Genomic DNA, 15,926 nt, shown 5'->3' with positions numbered 1-15,926 from the left:
GCCTTCTGCAGCCAGTGGAGCCTGCCAGCACAGCACGGGGGGAGGCAGGGAGAGCAGGAGGCTGACTTTCCCCACCCACTGAAAACATACCCCCGCCACCCACGCACTCCTGCCCCTGCAAAGAACCCCCGCCAAAGTTTGCAAAGCCACAGAGGCTGGAGAAAAGGGGCGGGGGGGGGAGACACACAATCTCCCTCTTGCCACTATAGTTGCCAGCGCAAAATTAAAACCTACCCCTCCTGCTCCTGCAGGGGTTGCAACGGAGAAATCCAGCCGACCCCAGCTGCACGCCGCCGGCTCGGCATATTCACGACCCCTCGGCATACAGAGAGACCATCTGCATGCAAGGCAACGCTCCCTCCCTCCCCTCTTCACATGTGCTTCATGCGGCCGGCCAGCCCCTCGGAGCCTCTGCCCTGCCTCCACCTGGCCCCAAAGCAGCTACAGCCCTGGAGAGAGACCGGGGAGATTGGAGCGGGGAGGGAGAGATGCAGAGGGCGGGTTTGATCCTTCTCTCCCTAACCTGGCTGGGAGACAAGGGGCGACACGAAGAGCCGGGGCGGAAGCCAGCCCCACGGTGCATGCACAGCCGCCGCCGAGCGAGACACATACCTGCCGATCCAGCGGGGAGACTCTCAGCCCCTCTTGGCTTCGATGATCGCTAGTGCAAGGGCTGACGCTCCCGCCGCGCGCGCGCGTGTGTGTGTGCGCGCGGGGGCCCCCTCCCCCGGCCTCACCCCTTTGCACGGTGGGTTCCCCTCTCCCCCAGCTGCTTCATTGCCCCGAGGCCCAGCGGCCGGGCTCACGATCCCCCGGCCGGGCGGAGACGGAGGCTGAAGCCGGGGCGGGCAGAGACAGGCGGGGGATTCGCCGCCGCTGCAGCTGCATCACCGGGAGCACCAGGCAGAAGGGGCTGTAGTGGCATTTAAACCGCCAGTGATTAATTCGGCCCGGGCTCTGGGGCGAGAGGCGATGCTGCTGCTCCCAGCTGGGGAGGCTGTGACAAGTGAAGGTTTGTCTCCCATGGAGCTAGCGCCCAGCCACAGCTCCGGTGCACACAGGTAAGGGGGTGGGCCTCCCTTAGCTGCTGGGGACCTACACCCTTCCCCTCACACGATCGCACACATGCAACAACCGCTGGGAAACTACCCACATATACATAGCATCACAACATGCAACAGCCGCTGGGGAGCTACACCCCTCCCCTCACACGATCGCACACATGCAACAGCTGCTGGGAAACTATCCCCTCCCCTCACACAATCGTACACATGCAACAGCTGCTGGGGAGCTATAGCACTCCCCTCACACAATCACACACACGCACATACATAGCTGCTGAGACACTATCATTCCCCATACACACAAGCACAACAGCTACAGGGAAATCATCATATCCCTCACAGAAACAGACACACACAAGTGATGTAGAGAAATAATGCCTGTCTCCAACCTCCTGCCCTTGCACACCTAGATATATGCAACAGCAGAAAGGAAGATAGCTCTGTTCCTCACACTCACAAACACCACAGCTGTAGAAAAACTGTCCACTCTCTGAGGCACAACACACACACAGACAGACACAACAGCTGCAAAGAAACTCCTCATGTCCTTCACCCAAACACACACATGCAACAATGGAAGGGAAATGGTCCAAGTCCCTCAAACACAGCTGCAGAGAAACGGCTCACATCTCCTTCTCCCAACACACACATGCACACAAACAACAGCTGGAGTGAAACCAGCAGCTATGCACAAATATAAACATACATACAACAGCTTCTGGGAAACTACTCATCTCTCTGTCTCTCTCTCTCACTCACACACACACACACAGAAGCTGGGAAACAACTGACATTGCACACAAAAATGCAGCAACCATAGAGAAACTATCCTGTTGATCAAACATATCCACACAAGCATATGAAAGAGTGATGTTATTATTAATTATTATTATTTGTATTGTAATATTACCTAGGAGCCCCAGTCATGGACTAGGAGCCCATTGTGCTAGGCCTATCCAAACAGAACAATAAGTTGGTATAACTACTCCATCTATCAAACACACGCACATGCACAAGTGTAGGGAACAACTATAGAGAAACTCTGTCCTTTGTTATAATAATAATAATAATACTTAGTTCTTTTCATCCATAGATCACAAAGCGCTTTGCAAAGGAGGTCGGTATCATTATCCCCATTTTACAGTTGGGGGAAACTGAGGCATGGAGAAGTAAAGTGACTTCCCCAAAGGTAAGCCAGTATGTCAGTGAAAGAACCGGGAATATAACCCACATTTACTCTCTCTCTCTCTGTCTCTCTCTCTCTCCCGCTTCAGGAAAACTACTTTATCTTGCCCATCCACAACAACTATAGGAAAACTGCCCACAGTGCACACACACAGACTTGAGAATCCAAAGGACTATGAATGAACAAGATATATTAAGCCCCATTGGGTCCATCGCCTGGTCCAGTGCAGAATTCTTCCATGCAATATATTCTTCACGGCTTTGTCCACTCCATTTGTAAATGTCCCTGGGGATTATCCCATGACTGAATAGACTACACAAGTTAAGAATGTTTTCCACACTTTCTGCCTACGTCAGCTGTAGAGACAGTCCCTCTCCCAGTTCATCACTCAATAAGCAAGGCCTTCTCCTCTCCTGTATCCACTACCACCATTAGTAGCCTAGCCTTCCAGACAGCCCTCAGCACTCAGTTTTGTAAACGTTGCCCTCCATGAAGATCAGTAAGCAGACAAGGGGGTAGGGTCTGGGTCCCATTAAGGCATCTGTATGTCACTCTGGCGAAGGGGGGTTGAAGTAGCCCCATAGAGCCCTCTCAGGGTGTTTGGGGAGGGAGGGCACAGCCATTCCCAAAGGAGCATGAGGAGAGGAAGTCATTCACCCTATCTCCCCCCCACACACACACACACTTCTTGATCCAGGTGTGACCCCATGAGTGGGAAGAAGGAGGGAAGGAAAGTGGCTGTATGCACAGGGTAATCTGCCTTTGGAGCTTGGTGAGTGTTGGCAGGGGAAGGGGTCACATTGGGAGCGATTCCAATCACCAGGCCAGCTGATATCTCTCTCTCTCTCTCTCCCCCTCCCTCCCTTTGTCTGTCCGTCTGTCTCTGTCCCTCGTGGGGGCTGCATTCGCAGTTCCTGCTCTGCCTGGGAAAGAAGGAGGGACCCATGAGGAGGCCAGGCTCAGCCTCTCGCTGCAGTCAGAATCTCTCCGCTGATCTATAATGCGGTGAGCAGTGACAGATTGATTTTACAGCTCTGCTTGGAGCCGGCCGCTGGCCCTGGGCGGGGGATGAATCAGCTTTCTCTGGGCCTTGGCTTTTAGTTCATTATTTTCACTGAACCTCCCTCGCAGGCAGCTGGAGAGAAAGAGAGAGGGAGAAACACAAAGTTGGCAGAAGGGTTTTTTTTTGTCGGCGGTTCCCACCCTCACAGCTTGGGGCAGGGACTCCAGAAGGTGGGAAAGAAGAGGGAGGGGGAAGGGAAGGGCCTGTTGTCCATTACACTGGTACCTTGTTCTGCACCAGCTGCCCTGTTCAGAGACGCCACGTCCATTTTACGTGGTTAACTAGTTGCTCCGTGTACACTGTTTGGGAGATGGAAAGCACTACATAGGGCTAAGTAGTATTCATGATGATGATGATTATACCAGAGCCTTATTCTGCACTGAATGGAGCCTGGGTCTATTTTAATGATACCAGTACTGGGTCTGCAACATGGAGATTGGGTTCATTTGACATAGTGCCAGTACCAATTGCTGCCCTAACAGCCCTGTACATAGAGGCCAGTTCCAATGACATGTTGCCGGCGCTGGCAGACTGAACGTCGTCCCCTTGGCAGGTCTACAGGATTGCTGACTAACAGGCGCTCACAGGGGAGTTGAGTTGGAGAGTTCTCTGCCCTAGAAATCAGCTCCGAGGGGTGGGCATGGCACTGCTGGCATTGGGCAAACTACCCTTAGCAATCTGACCCAGCCGGACTCCCCACTCCCTCCATTGCAAACCCCACTCAAGAGGAGAGTAATAAATCCCACTACCCAGTCTGAAGGGGCAGGATGGGGGCAGGTTTTCAGAAGTGTACCCAGGAGCATTGTGTACCTCCAGTATTGGGAGGGAGTGATCAGGACCTTGCACGGAGCCATGGATTTGTGCAGGACGAGGGGCTCTGGGTGACATATGCCTAATGGGAGGCAGGTGCAGTTTGGTATCTAACGAAAGATAGGGTTATTCTGCTCTCTGTCCCCAGCATCTGTGTAATGAATTGGAGCTGATCTCTGCTATGTCTGAATCTGAGTCTAGACCCACTGCTTAAAAAACATGTCAGAGCTGCCTATGGGCTCTAGGGAATGTCACTCTGACGGGACACTCCCCTCCCACCTGCCCTGCAGGAGAGAGAGAGGAGAATCCTACATCCAGTTCATTCCGTTCCAGCCTTCTTCCCACTCATGGCTCCCCCAGTCGGACCCCACCCATTCCTCTCTCTGCTGGGGTGAAAGAGGAGCTTGGCCCCAATGTTCAGTCTATCCCAGGCTTCTCCTTCATACCCTGCTCTCTGAATGGGAATTGAGCCCTGGGTGAGACACAGGCTGCCTCTGATCCTCCCTGGCATGCCCCAGAGCCTCCTTGGAGGGGATAGATTCCAGGACTCACAGGGAGGAATGAGGGCATCCTGTGGAAGAGAGGAAAAGGGGTGGAGCTGGAGTCACAGGGGGCAGCTATGCAAAGCGAGCTATGATATCATTATGGTGGCTCCACCAATCCCAGGCAGGCAGCTTTCCATATCAATCCCATTCCCCTCCCTCTCTCCCCCCCCCCAACTCCCCGTCCTGCAACTGCCTGTTGACCTGCACACCATGTTTCAATCACCCCCTTAGGGGACAGCTGGACAGGGATGAAAAAGTGGCCTTCAAGACAGACGGACAGACTTGCGTACTTCAAAATCAAAAGTCCTTTTGATCTTCAAAGATCAATGGGAGATGAAACAGAGGAGGGTGGGGAAAGAGGTGGCAGGGGGAGACAAAGAGACAGAGTGAGGTTTCCTAGATTTCTACCCCAGTGAGAGGAAGAGAGAGACAGCACAGTCCATCTCATCCACTTTGGTAATCTTTTAATCTCTTCTGTTTTAATCTTTCACGTCAGGAATGAGATAAAATAAATATTAAAACAGAAAACCCCACAGTTGGAATGGGTGAAGGAGGGGACAGACAGACGGACAGTGTGTCCTTTCCAGGCCTTCTCTCTCCTTTCCTCCCTTTCTCCGCTGTCAAGCAGGAACCTGACTCGAGGCAGTGTGGTATGCTGGATCGCACACCTAACTGGCAGCCAGGACACCTGAGATCATGACAGTACCATTGACTCACTGTGTGGTGTTGGGTAAGTCCCCACACCACTCTGTGCCTCAGTTTCCCCAACTTTTTGAAGGGCTGTGGGAGCAGGAGATGAGAAGCAGTAGATGTGTGAGCAGTAGATGTTGTTAGTAGGATTTCAACCCTCTCATGAGCTAAGGGAGAGAATAACAAATGAGCCCAGTGAATCACAGGGAAATAATCCCAGCCAGGGTGGCCCATGGAGGGGAGGAGAGTGGGGGCATCATCAATTCCCAGAGCAGAGCTGGGAGATGGAGATTATGACGTGAAAAAGTCATGGCCGCTCCCCACCTTCTCCCATAGCTAATGGCAAAGGATCCAGTCCTGCTCCCATTGAAATCAACAGCAAAACTCCCATCCGTTTCAAAGGCAGCAGGATTGGACTCTCGTTTATTTCTTCGGTGCCCTTTCTAGGCTATTGATTGACCTGTGTTTAGTGAGAGAAAGCTAAGATATTAAATGAGACATTTGTTTAACAAAAATATAGATCCCAGAAGGAAAATTGTACAGACTTCTATAGCACAGTAATAGATGCAGTCAAAAAACCAGAGAGAGACAGAGAGAATCTTCCTATATGCATGGAAACTGCTCAGCACGTAGTAATGCATTTATTATTATTATTAGATTTATACAAAAATATCCAAGGCTACAGATTTCACTGTCATAAATTATCAAAACAAATAACATTATGTATATTTTACGTATCTATCTCCCTTATATACAGTCCTGGCCTATAAAATATCACTTACTAACCCATGGATCATAAATATTCTAAAGAACCTAAAATTGATACATTATAAAATAGTCAGTAACTTGACGACGGGCTCCACTTAATTAGAGCAGGGCCACAGGGATGCTGAACTGGCCTCGTGAACTCATATACCATGGGTAGTTCCTCCCTCTCTCTCTGTTAACAAATTAGCCCTTCAACTGCTGCACTGAGGTGACAGCTGCTTCCCTCTTGGTGCTTGATCCTGAATGGTGCCGAGCACTTGGGGTGAGATCCTGGCCCCGCTGAGGCAGATGGGAGTTTGGGCATTGACTTCAGTAAGGCCCTCGGACTGTGCTCCAGCAAAGCACTCAAGCCTGCACAGGAACAGTTCCACTGAAGTCAACAGGACTGTTTGTGAGCATTGTTGGGTTGGGACCAGAGTGCTCAGTTCTTTGAGGATGGAGCCCTCAGTGTCTGGCTCAAACCCCCATGCCAGGCGAATGCAGTATAAAGGGGGTTTCCACTGGTGCTGGGTGAATAATGCAAACACCTTTAGGCAGCTATTCGTCAACGCTTTCTGTGGATCCACTTGGCCATATCCATGCCCCTTTCATATTCACTTTCCATAAGAGTTTGAGCAATAACCTTTTGCTCACAAAAATGTTGGCAGAATATGAATTTCAGAGTTGCAACAGTTGTGAATACCATGGAGACCGAAATGTCTGTTCACACACAAGTATTCTTCTTGCATCTTCACTCAATCAGAGCAGGAAAAAAAGCATGTGACTTATCTGACCAATCACAACTCAGCAATGGGGGGGGAGGGATAGCTCAGTGGTTTGAGCATTGGCCTGCTGAACCCAGCATTGTGAGTTCAATCCTTGAGGGGGCCACTTACAAATCTGGGGCAAAATCAGTACTTGGTCCTGCTAGTAAAAGCAGGGGGCTGAACTCAATGACCTTTCAAGGTCCCTTCCAGTTCTAGGAGATAGGATATCTCCATTAATTTAATATGGTTTGATGTGGGATAGTTGCAATCAACCTAACAAATGCAAAAACATTGAAATAACATATAAATTGTGATCTGCAAGCAGAAAAAGAGGTTCAGTTGGTTGAATGAATTATTCTTAACAATTAGTTCCTCACCTCTGCTTTCAAGATTCCAGAATTTAACAGAACAAGTCAAACTGGAAATATGGCCAGGAACTTATTAACAGTTGCTCTTACTTCTTAGTCCAAACCTCATCTTCTGTTGTTTGTTACCATGCTTCCTTATATCCTATCCATCTCATGCCTATTGCTATTTATATATCAGTCTGATAGCTATTACTATCTATCCGTCCATCCGTTAGGCGCCTGTCACTGGCACCTATGCAGTGCTCTCACCTGGTATCTCATCCAACTCCCACTGAAGTCAAAGGGAGCCTTGCCATTGCCTTTAATGGGAATTAGATTGGGCCTCCTGGTCCTTTTCCCATAATTCCCCTCTCCAGTCCCTCCACCTGCTTTGCAATCTCCAGCCAGCAGAGTCCCCCACCCTTTACTCCCTGAGGGCCACACTCTTGCCTTCACTTCCAGAATGCCAATGGATAAAGAGACTCTAATCTCCCAACCAACCCATCTCCGCCCCATCGATAAGGCAGGAAGATGGCTTTAATGAGGAACAATTTGCTATTCAGTAGGTCCTTAATTAATATTAAAATCTAAGACAGGTGTTGAGTTTTAATTTTAAATCTTCTCTCTTTTTTTTTTTACATTTATTTCACCTTGTTAACGCATTTGTGATTTAGATGCAGTTTCCTCTCTCCACCGTGCTTAATGAGTCGCAGGCTTTATTCCCTCTCACTCTTGTCCTCACGGGAGCATGCTTTGATTTTCTAGTGGGTGCATGAAAACACAGATTAAAGCAATTAGACAGAAATAATCTTAGGGAGAGGAGAGAGAGATCCAGAGCGCCTAATTATATCATTTTAATCAAGACACAATTATGCAGAGACTTTTATAGATTATAAATTAGCCAAACTCCAAAGGCAAAAAAATATCATTTTAAATACTGTGCATTGCGCCTGTTGTTTCCTCCTTTCGATCTTTCCTGAACTGGATTTCTAGGGCTCACAGAGCCGCCCCGAACCAAAACTGCATTTCAGTGCTCACTGGATTTGTTAGCATTTTACTGATTAGCTGAGGAAGTTGTGTCTGCTAACAGGCCACAGTTTACTGCAGAAGAATTCCAGCAGTTTATCAATCTCAGACAGAGCTAGGTTTTTGGTAAGAAAAGACAGGGATCTGGATGCTTGCAACTACACCCTGTTTTATTTCCCCCAATACACCCCAAAAGGATACACCCAGCAGCTTCCTGTTAAGGATTCTGGGTAGTGTAGTCGAAGAGGCAATTTCCTGTACTAAGGGTTACAATTAGAACCACCACTAGAGGGTTTCCAAAATACTATGGGCAAGATTCTGCTCTGTGTTACACTGTTATAAACCTAGAGTAACTCCAACCAGTTTTGGAATCTGTGAAACTGTGATCAGAATCTGGCACCATGAGCGCATTACTGAACCGGATGCAGCCCCCCCAGAAGAGTAGGGAGAAGGGGAAATGGAATGCTTTCTGGGTGCAGCCTCTAAGACTAGGAGAACCTGAAATGGATGTCAGGGCCCACCAGGAATGGATTCCAGCTGCATCTCACGGACAATGAAGAAGAGAATCGTTCAATCTCCATAGCCATTCAATATTTGGCTTCTGCTGAGGCTGCCAAGAGAAGAGTCAATCAACATCATTCATAATAGGGAACACCTGTCTTCACAAATCAAGTTTTTATTTGTATTATAGTAGCACCCTCAATAGGAGTAGAGAGGTTATTTTACCTCTGCGTTTAGCAGCAGTGTGACTGCTGCTGGAATACTGTGTCCAGTTCTGGAGACCACAATTCGAGGATGTTGATAATTGGAGAGGGGTCAGAGAAGAGCCACAAGAATGATTAAAGGATTTGATAACATGCCTTGTAGTGACAGATTCAGAGAGTTCAGTCTATTTAGCTTAACAAAGAGAAGGCTAAGGAGTGTCTTGATGACAGTCTATCAGTATCTACATGGGGAACAAACAGTTAACCATGGGCTCTTCACTCTAGCAGAGAAAGGTAGAACATGATCCAATGGTTGGAAGCAGAAGCTAGACGAATTCAGACTAGAAACTATGCAAACATTTTTAACAGTGAGAGAAATTAACCATTGGAACAACTTACCAAGGGCTGTGGTGGATTCTACATCACTGGCAATTCTTTAATCAGGATTGGCTGTTTTGTCTAAACGATCTGCTCTAGGAATTAGTTTGGAGAAGTTCTCTGGCCTGGTTATGTAGGAGGTCAGGCTAGATTATCACAATGGTCCCTTCTGGCCTTGGGATCTATGACACTCTACTGAAATTGGGGCCTCGTTGTGCTAGGCCCTGTGCAAACACCTAGGAAAAGACAATCTCTGCCCTGAAGATTTGATCCTCCAAATAGACAAGACAGACAAAGATATATTATCATCCTCATTTTACCCATGGGGGGCTGAGGCACTGAGAGATTAAGTGACTTGCCCAAGGAAGTCTATGACACAGCTGGAAATTCAACCCATCTTGCCTGAGCCCGAGCCTAGTGCCTTCACTACGAGACCATCCTTCTCTCATTTTGCACATGCTAATAAATGTCCATCCTGTGTTGTGTCATGGAGCTGTCACAAACTAAGAAGGGATGGACTTGGCCAGACTTCTAAGGAACACGAGATAGTGCCAGCAGTGGCACTGGTGATTCCCTCTCGCCCTGCTGTTGGAGGGTATCTAAAACTGACGTCCTGATCACTTGCAGTCATTGGGGTTTTAAGAGAGAGAAGGAATCATGGCACTAAAGGGCTGGCCTGGACCTTGAGAAATCATCATGACTGTGGTCCAGTGATTAGGACTTGAGAGACTCAGGTTCAGCTCTGCCACAGACTGCCTGTGTCAACTTCTATAAGTCACTTAGTCTCAGTTTGCCATCCCTTCCCCTTCTGAGCTCTGGCCCTGCATCTCACTGCTACTGTAAAATGGGACTAATAGCACTGCCCTACCTCACAGGGGTGTTGGGAAGAGAAGTATGTTAAAGGCGGTGAAGCACTTTGAGATCTACTGCTGAAAAGCAATTCAAAAGAGCTAAGTATTATTGTTTGTCTAGAACAGGTGAGCTGGTGGATCATGTTAGCTAACTCAATCTAACTAGTACCTTTACTGATCTAGTCAAATACATTTAAATTAATGGAGATATCCTATCTCTTAGAACTGGAAGGGACCTTGATAGGTCATCAAGTCCAGTCCCCTACCTTCACTAGCAGGACCAAGTACTGATTTTTTGCCCTAACTGGCCCCTTCAAGGATTGAACTCACAACCCTGGCTTTAGCAGGCCAATGCTCAAACCACCCCTTCTGTTCAAGATGAAGGTGGTGCTATAACACATGCAAGCTGGTCAAGCTAGGCTGTAGCTCAGTTTCCCATTGTGTAAGACAAGTCTAGCAATAAGATCACTTCTGCAAGGGGTGCTGTGAGGCAGTACTTCTTTAATTGTCCAGTGCTTTCAGATGCTAGGAATGAAAGTGCCAGAGAATTATTAAATTCCCTCTCCACTTGCAGGCAGCTATAGTATTCTTCACTTCCTGGCCTATCTGGCTGCGCAGTGTTTCAATGTGCTATTAAGCTGATGCTGTTTTCCCCCCAGTGATAAGTAAAGGGAGTTCTCTCTAGCCATTAATGAGCTCATGGGGTTGTTGTGAGGTTTGAGTCATTAGTGCCAGATTCTGCCCCCCTTTCTCACTGAGTAGCATCTTACTCCATGAAGAGCTCCACTGAAACCAGTGGACCCACATGTGAAGTAAGGGCCTATGCAGTGTGAGTAAGGGGAGCAGAGTCCAGCCCACAATATTTCTATGCACCCACCTCTGTAGTGCCCAAGTACTAATACCCGAGATGAGGTGCTTTGCATCCCAACCTAGGAGTGAAAGGCTCAGCAACCCATTCCACAATGCCCCCAAGCTGTTCCGTTTCCCAGACTGGAGTGGGTAACCTGAAGGTGAAAGGCTGTCCCTAAGCTTCCATATTTACCGTACCCATCCTCAGAGCGTGTGTGTCTGTGAACGTGTGTGTGTTTATGAATGCAATGCCTTGATTTGCCATGCCAGGGAAGTGTGATTGAATATTTATGTGAACCGAGACTGTGTGCGGGTGTGCCTGAGCGACAGCCTGTCTCCTAGACATTTCTCTCATACCACTCGTGTTGTCTATTACTTCATCTTGCAGAAAGTCAAGTGGGTTTGCAGTCCCCCTGCCGTGAGTGGGAAGATCCGTGCTCACCACCCCCTCACCCAAGAAGACACACCCCACACCCGAGATCCAAACCACACAAACAGGCTAGGGGACAGGGAAGAGGTAGTCAGCTTCGGGAATCTGTCTGCTCTCACAACCAAGAGCTCAGCCCTCTGTGTGTGTGTGTGTTATGGGTGGGGGGTGTAAGTAAGTAGTGGTGTTGGAGTGCCCCCTGCTGGCACTCTCTCTGGACTCCCAGCTCCTTCACAATCCTCCAAACCCTGCACACTCCCTTACACACACACACACACACACACACGGTGGGTAACTCTCCTGCAGATAGTCTGGCCTCAATTCCCCCCCCCCACACACACACACATTGCTACCATTACAGTCACTGCTGGATCAGTTATGCAAATGAGTCCATCATCCGGCCAACAGCGTCTCTGTGACCGCAGCAGAGCCAGTGAGCGAGCGTGATGGGAAATCCTTGGAGAAGGAAGGACATAAATAGTGATAAATCTGTGTCTGCCTCTGTGTGTGTGTGTGTGTGTGTATCTCCCTCCCCTACTGTTGCTGCAGAGACACAGCAGGGACTCCCAAGGACTATTTGGATCTGTTCCCAGTGCTCTCGGTTGAAGGGTCCATCCCCTCCTCTTCCCTGCCCCCTCTAATCCAAGAATAAATAAAGCCAGAGAGGCTGCGCAGGGATGACACGAGGCCTCTCCCAGGAGCCTGGGCATAATTCAGATTTCAGGCTGAGTGGTGGTAGAGGGGAGATGAAGGCCTTGCCACAGAGTACTATCCTGTCTTTATTGATGTCTCCAGGACATCCCCCAACTGAGCCCCCAGGACCCCTGAGCAGGCCCCAGACAATGCCAGCATGTGCATGCTTTGACTCGTCAGCACAGCATTTTCCTTGAAGCCCCTGTAAATGTTTCCCCTGCCTGTATTCCCTGACTTGTTAGCACCCCGGAGCGGAAGGGGCTGGTGCACCAGCCAGGGAGATGAGACAGTAAAAGGTCTAATGGTTAGAGCATAGGATTGGGAGCCAGGACTCCTGCGTTCTAATCCTAGTTCTATTATTAAATACAAGGTCATGTTGGGCCAGAGCCTCAGATGATGTAAACTGATGTAGCTGCACTGAAGTCAGTGTGGATTTACACCAGCTGAGGAGCTGACCTTCAGTCTATTCGTGCCTCAGTTTCCCAATCTGAGGATAAAATCCTGACCTGACAGGGGCATTGTGAGGGTTAATTAGTATCATTTGGTCTCTGTGTGATCCTTGGAATTAAGGTGCTAGAAAAATACGAAATAACGGTATTAATTATTGTTATGAACAAAAGTGCTACTGTGGGTAAATAGAAAGCAGGGATGGAGAATCTGTCTGCGTCCTGGCTCCTCACAGCGGGGATTTCTTGGCCCCAGAGGAAAGTGTGGGGCTTAGAGAGACTCAGAGATGGTTCCTGCCAGAGACCGAGCATCCTTATCTGCTCATAATTCCAATGCCAACTGAAGGGGCTAAGGATCAGCTAGGATCGGCCCCTGAAGCAGCATTGTCAGCTGGCATTTGAAAAGACGCAATCAGGTCAATTCACGCTACAATTTAGGTTTGGCGAAACCCTAAACATCAATGGAAATGTTTTCAGGGATTTTCTTTTGTCAGTAAACAAACCCAGGTTCCATGAACACAGTTTGCTTTCAAAAGAATACTGTTTTCCTGCGGCGTCTGCAAGCCAAACAGCAGAGGATCCTGTGAGCCTAGGAGAACTGGAGAGTGACACTGACCAGGCCTCCGATCCAGGAAAGTACTTAAGATGGCTCACAAGCAGTAGTTTAGTTTACCGGAGTGGGACTACTCACCTGTTTAGAGAATTCCACGTGTGCTTAATTGCCTTACAGGCTGAGGGCAGGCACTAGAATCAGAAGTGAAACTGACTGCTCTGTCTTCATCCTCCCAGCTAAAAGAAATGCAAAAAATAAACAAACAGCAGCAAGGGTGGAAAGTAAATGGGATTTTTTTTTTCATTTTTAACTAGAGATGGGCCCTAACCAAAACCTCCTGTATAGACACACCTGACAATGAGAAACTGTGGAGCGATCCCCAAGCTTAGCTCACCTCTTGTTTTAATAACCTAAGGTGTTAGGACTGCCACAGGTTCGGAAATCTGTTTGGTAAAAATATTGGAATGCCAGCTTTACAGTGCTCCCTTAAAAAGCAGCCTCCCCCCGGGGAAAGCCCCTCACTTTCACAAGTGACTTCTGGGCTGCTGTTGAGGAAGCAATCTGTATTGCTGAGATACTGGTGGTTAATAGCCTGGCTGTGCTGTCTTGCCAGACCCAGCCACTCACCCCTCCTCCTCCTTGGTCCTGCTGCAGCATCCTAATGCTGACTACCCTGCGGCGCCAGGAGGCTGAGGAGGGACTTGTCATCTGCATCACAACACGGACAGGCCCATCTTTAAAGAAAGCAGAATATCAGGCCCCAAAACCGTTCCAGGAGGAAGGGAAAGCCAGAGAAGAGCACCCCCTTCTGGATTTGTCAGGAAAAGGGACACATAGTCTGGATCCCGTGCTGATCTCAGCACTCATGTGCTACAGTCTGCTGAACATCAGGGAGAGGGTGACTGACGGAGGAGGGGAGTTGTAGGGCCTTTTGTAAATACCCCTGGTATGCTGACAAATGTCCAGAAACACAGGCAAAGTGATTTGTTAGCCCCGATTACAATTTTCTCCAGGAGTCCACATAAAGCCTCAGACCCAATTCTTCCCCTACAGGATACCAATAGCTACCACTGAAGTCAATAAGAGTTGATCTGGACCCACTCTGGGGTGTATCTGGATTTGTATAGCCTTGGAGGGAATGCCTGAACTGGATTCCTAAACAGCCTGGAATGGACTATGAGAGGAGGAACTGGATAAGAATCTGAACTGGATCCCTGTGTCCCTCTGGAATGGCCTCTGGGTGCAGAACCCTGTTGAGAGGAGACTCAGAAGGGGATTTCTGTGTCTCATTGGCTGGAATGGACTTTGGGTACAAGTCCCTTGGGTGCTTTTTCACCCCTTCTGCTCCTGTAAGTGTTTGTGCAGTTTCCTACCCCATTCCCATGCTACTTGTGTGCAGGCACATACTATAATGCTGTCCAGTGAGGATTAGAGCTGTTGTTAGAACCTTAGACCAGTGGTTCTCAAACGTTTTTTTCCACAGCCCACTTGAAAATTGCTGAGGGTCTCGGCAGCCCACTTAATGATCTTTCCAAATGTTGTTTGTACTGTTAGCTAACTACTGTAAAGCGCTTTGGATAAAAGCGCTATATAAAAAAAAATAACATTTTTCGTTCTACAAATAAAAGTATACAACTCGTATTTAAATATATATATATATCAGTAGTCTTACCTTTCTAATGTGATGGATGTGCCCTCTCTCCCCCGCCACAGTAGCCCCCGAGCTGAGGCTGGGAAGGAGGGGGGTGTCTCTCCCCGGCAGCCCCAGAGCTGGGGCTGGGGAAAGTCGTCTCTTTCTCGGGCCGCTGCAGCCCTGCACATCCCAAATTCCCCCCACCCCCTCTTCTCACCCCACTGCCCCCTCCCACCTACCCCTTATTCCCCCCAAGGCCACCACCTCACCTTACATGTTCGTCTTCTCCAGGGTCCAGGCACCTAATTAATGGAGCCACACCTGTGGGGCTCCATTAATTAGGTGGGTGGCCCTTCATTCTTGTGTGCGGCTGTCCAGGTGCGCACCTTAGAGGGAACTATCGGTGGACTACCTGAATGGAGCTCGCAGACCACTAGTGGTCCACAGACCACAGTTTGAGAACCACTGCCCTAGACGAATGCAGTTGATCTAATCTAATCTGCCTATCTATGGATTTTCTATAGTGCCTACCACCAAAGTCTCTAGGTGCCTGTGTCTACTCCCTCCTTGATTCCTTCTTTGGGCTGCTATTGACCTGTATCATCCAGGAGGTGTGACACTAGACTGACTGGGATGCAAGGGCTTGGCCTGCAAAATGGTTAATGCTTCTGCTAAGTATTCCAGGCTTCATCCGCTATAGGAGGGCCATGCCAGATCAGCCACCACTGGGTGTTTGTGCCTGATGATCTCTGTGTGCAGGACTCCAGAGCAAAGAGGCAGCTCTTTGATAAATTCATGGCTCCTTGGAAATGAGCAGCTCAGAAAGGAGGGTGGGGAAAGGAGGAAAGAGGGAGGGGGAACAGATAAGAAGGAGATAAATATGGAAAAAGGAAAGAAGAGAGGCACTGCAAGAGTTAAAGAGAGAAGAGAAAACTGTATATGTGGAGAGATGGTAATAGGAAAATAGACAGGAATCAAAAATGAGGGGAAACGGGAAGAGATGCAGAGAAAGAGAAGATAGGGGTGAGGGAAAGAAAAATGCAGAGGCTGACAGAGAGAATGAGCTAGTGAAAGACACAGGGAGCGAGAAAGAGAGGGCATTGGAGGGATTGTCTGATGTCAAATCTGATAGAAAAGAGGATTTGTC

The 15,926-nt window shown here is 48.7% G+C and overlaps 1 long non-coding RNA gene across 2 annotated transcripts; it reads left to right on the top strand.

The window, feature by feature from the left end:
* The first annotated feature begins 752 nt into the window (after positions 1-752).
* On the top strand, positions 753-14,906 carry LOC128830576 (uncharacterized). 2 transcript variants are annotated; one of them, XR_008443607.1, is made up of 4 exons: positions 753-1,061; positions 2,158-2,253; positions 3,162-3,255; positions 14,200-14,906. It is a non-coding gene; the product is annotated as an uncharacterized LOC128830576 (long non-coding RNA). The 2 variants fall into 2 exon arrangements; XR_008443608.1 differs by lacking the exon at positions 14,200-14,906 and adding an exon at positions 5,165-5,231.
* The last annotated feature ends 1,020 nt before the right edge of the window (positions 14,907-15,926 follow it).

This window comes from Malaclemys terrapin, chromosome 1 (genome assembly GCF_027887155.1).
Source record: "Malaclemys terrapin pileata isolate rMalTer1 chromosome 1, rMalTer1.hap1, whole genome shotgun sequence".
Taxonomy (NCBI): Eukaryota; Metazoa; Chordata; order Testudines; family Emydidae; genus Malaclemys; species Malaclemys terrapin.
The sequence above is the reverse complement of the archived record's forward strand: the minus strand, read 5'-3'. Positions and strand labels throughout refer to the sequence as shown.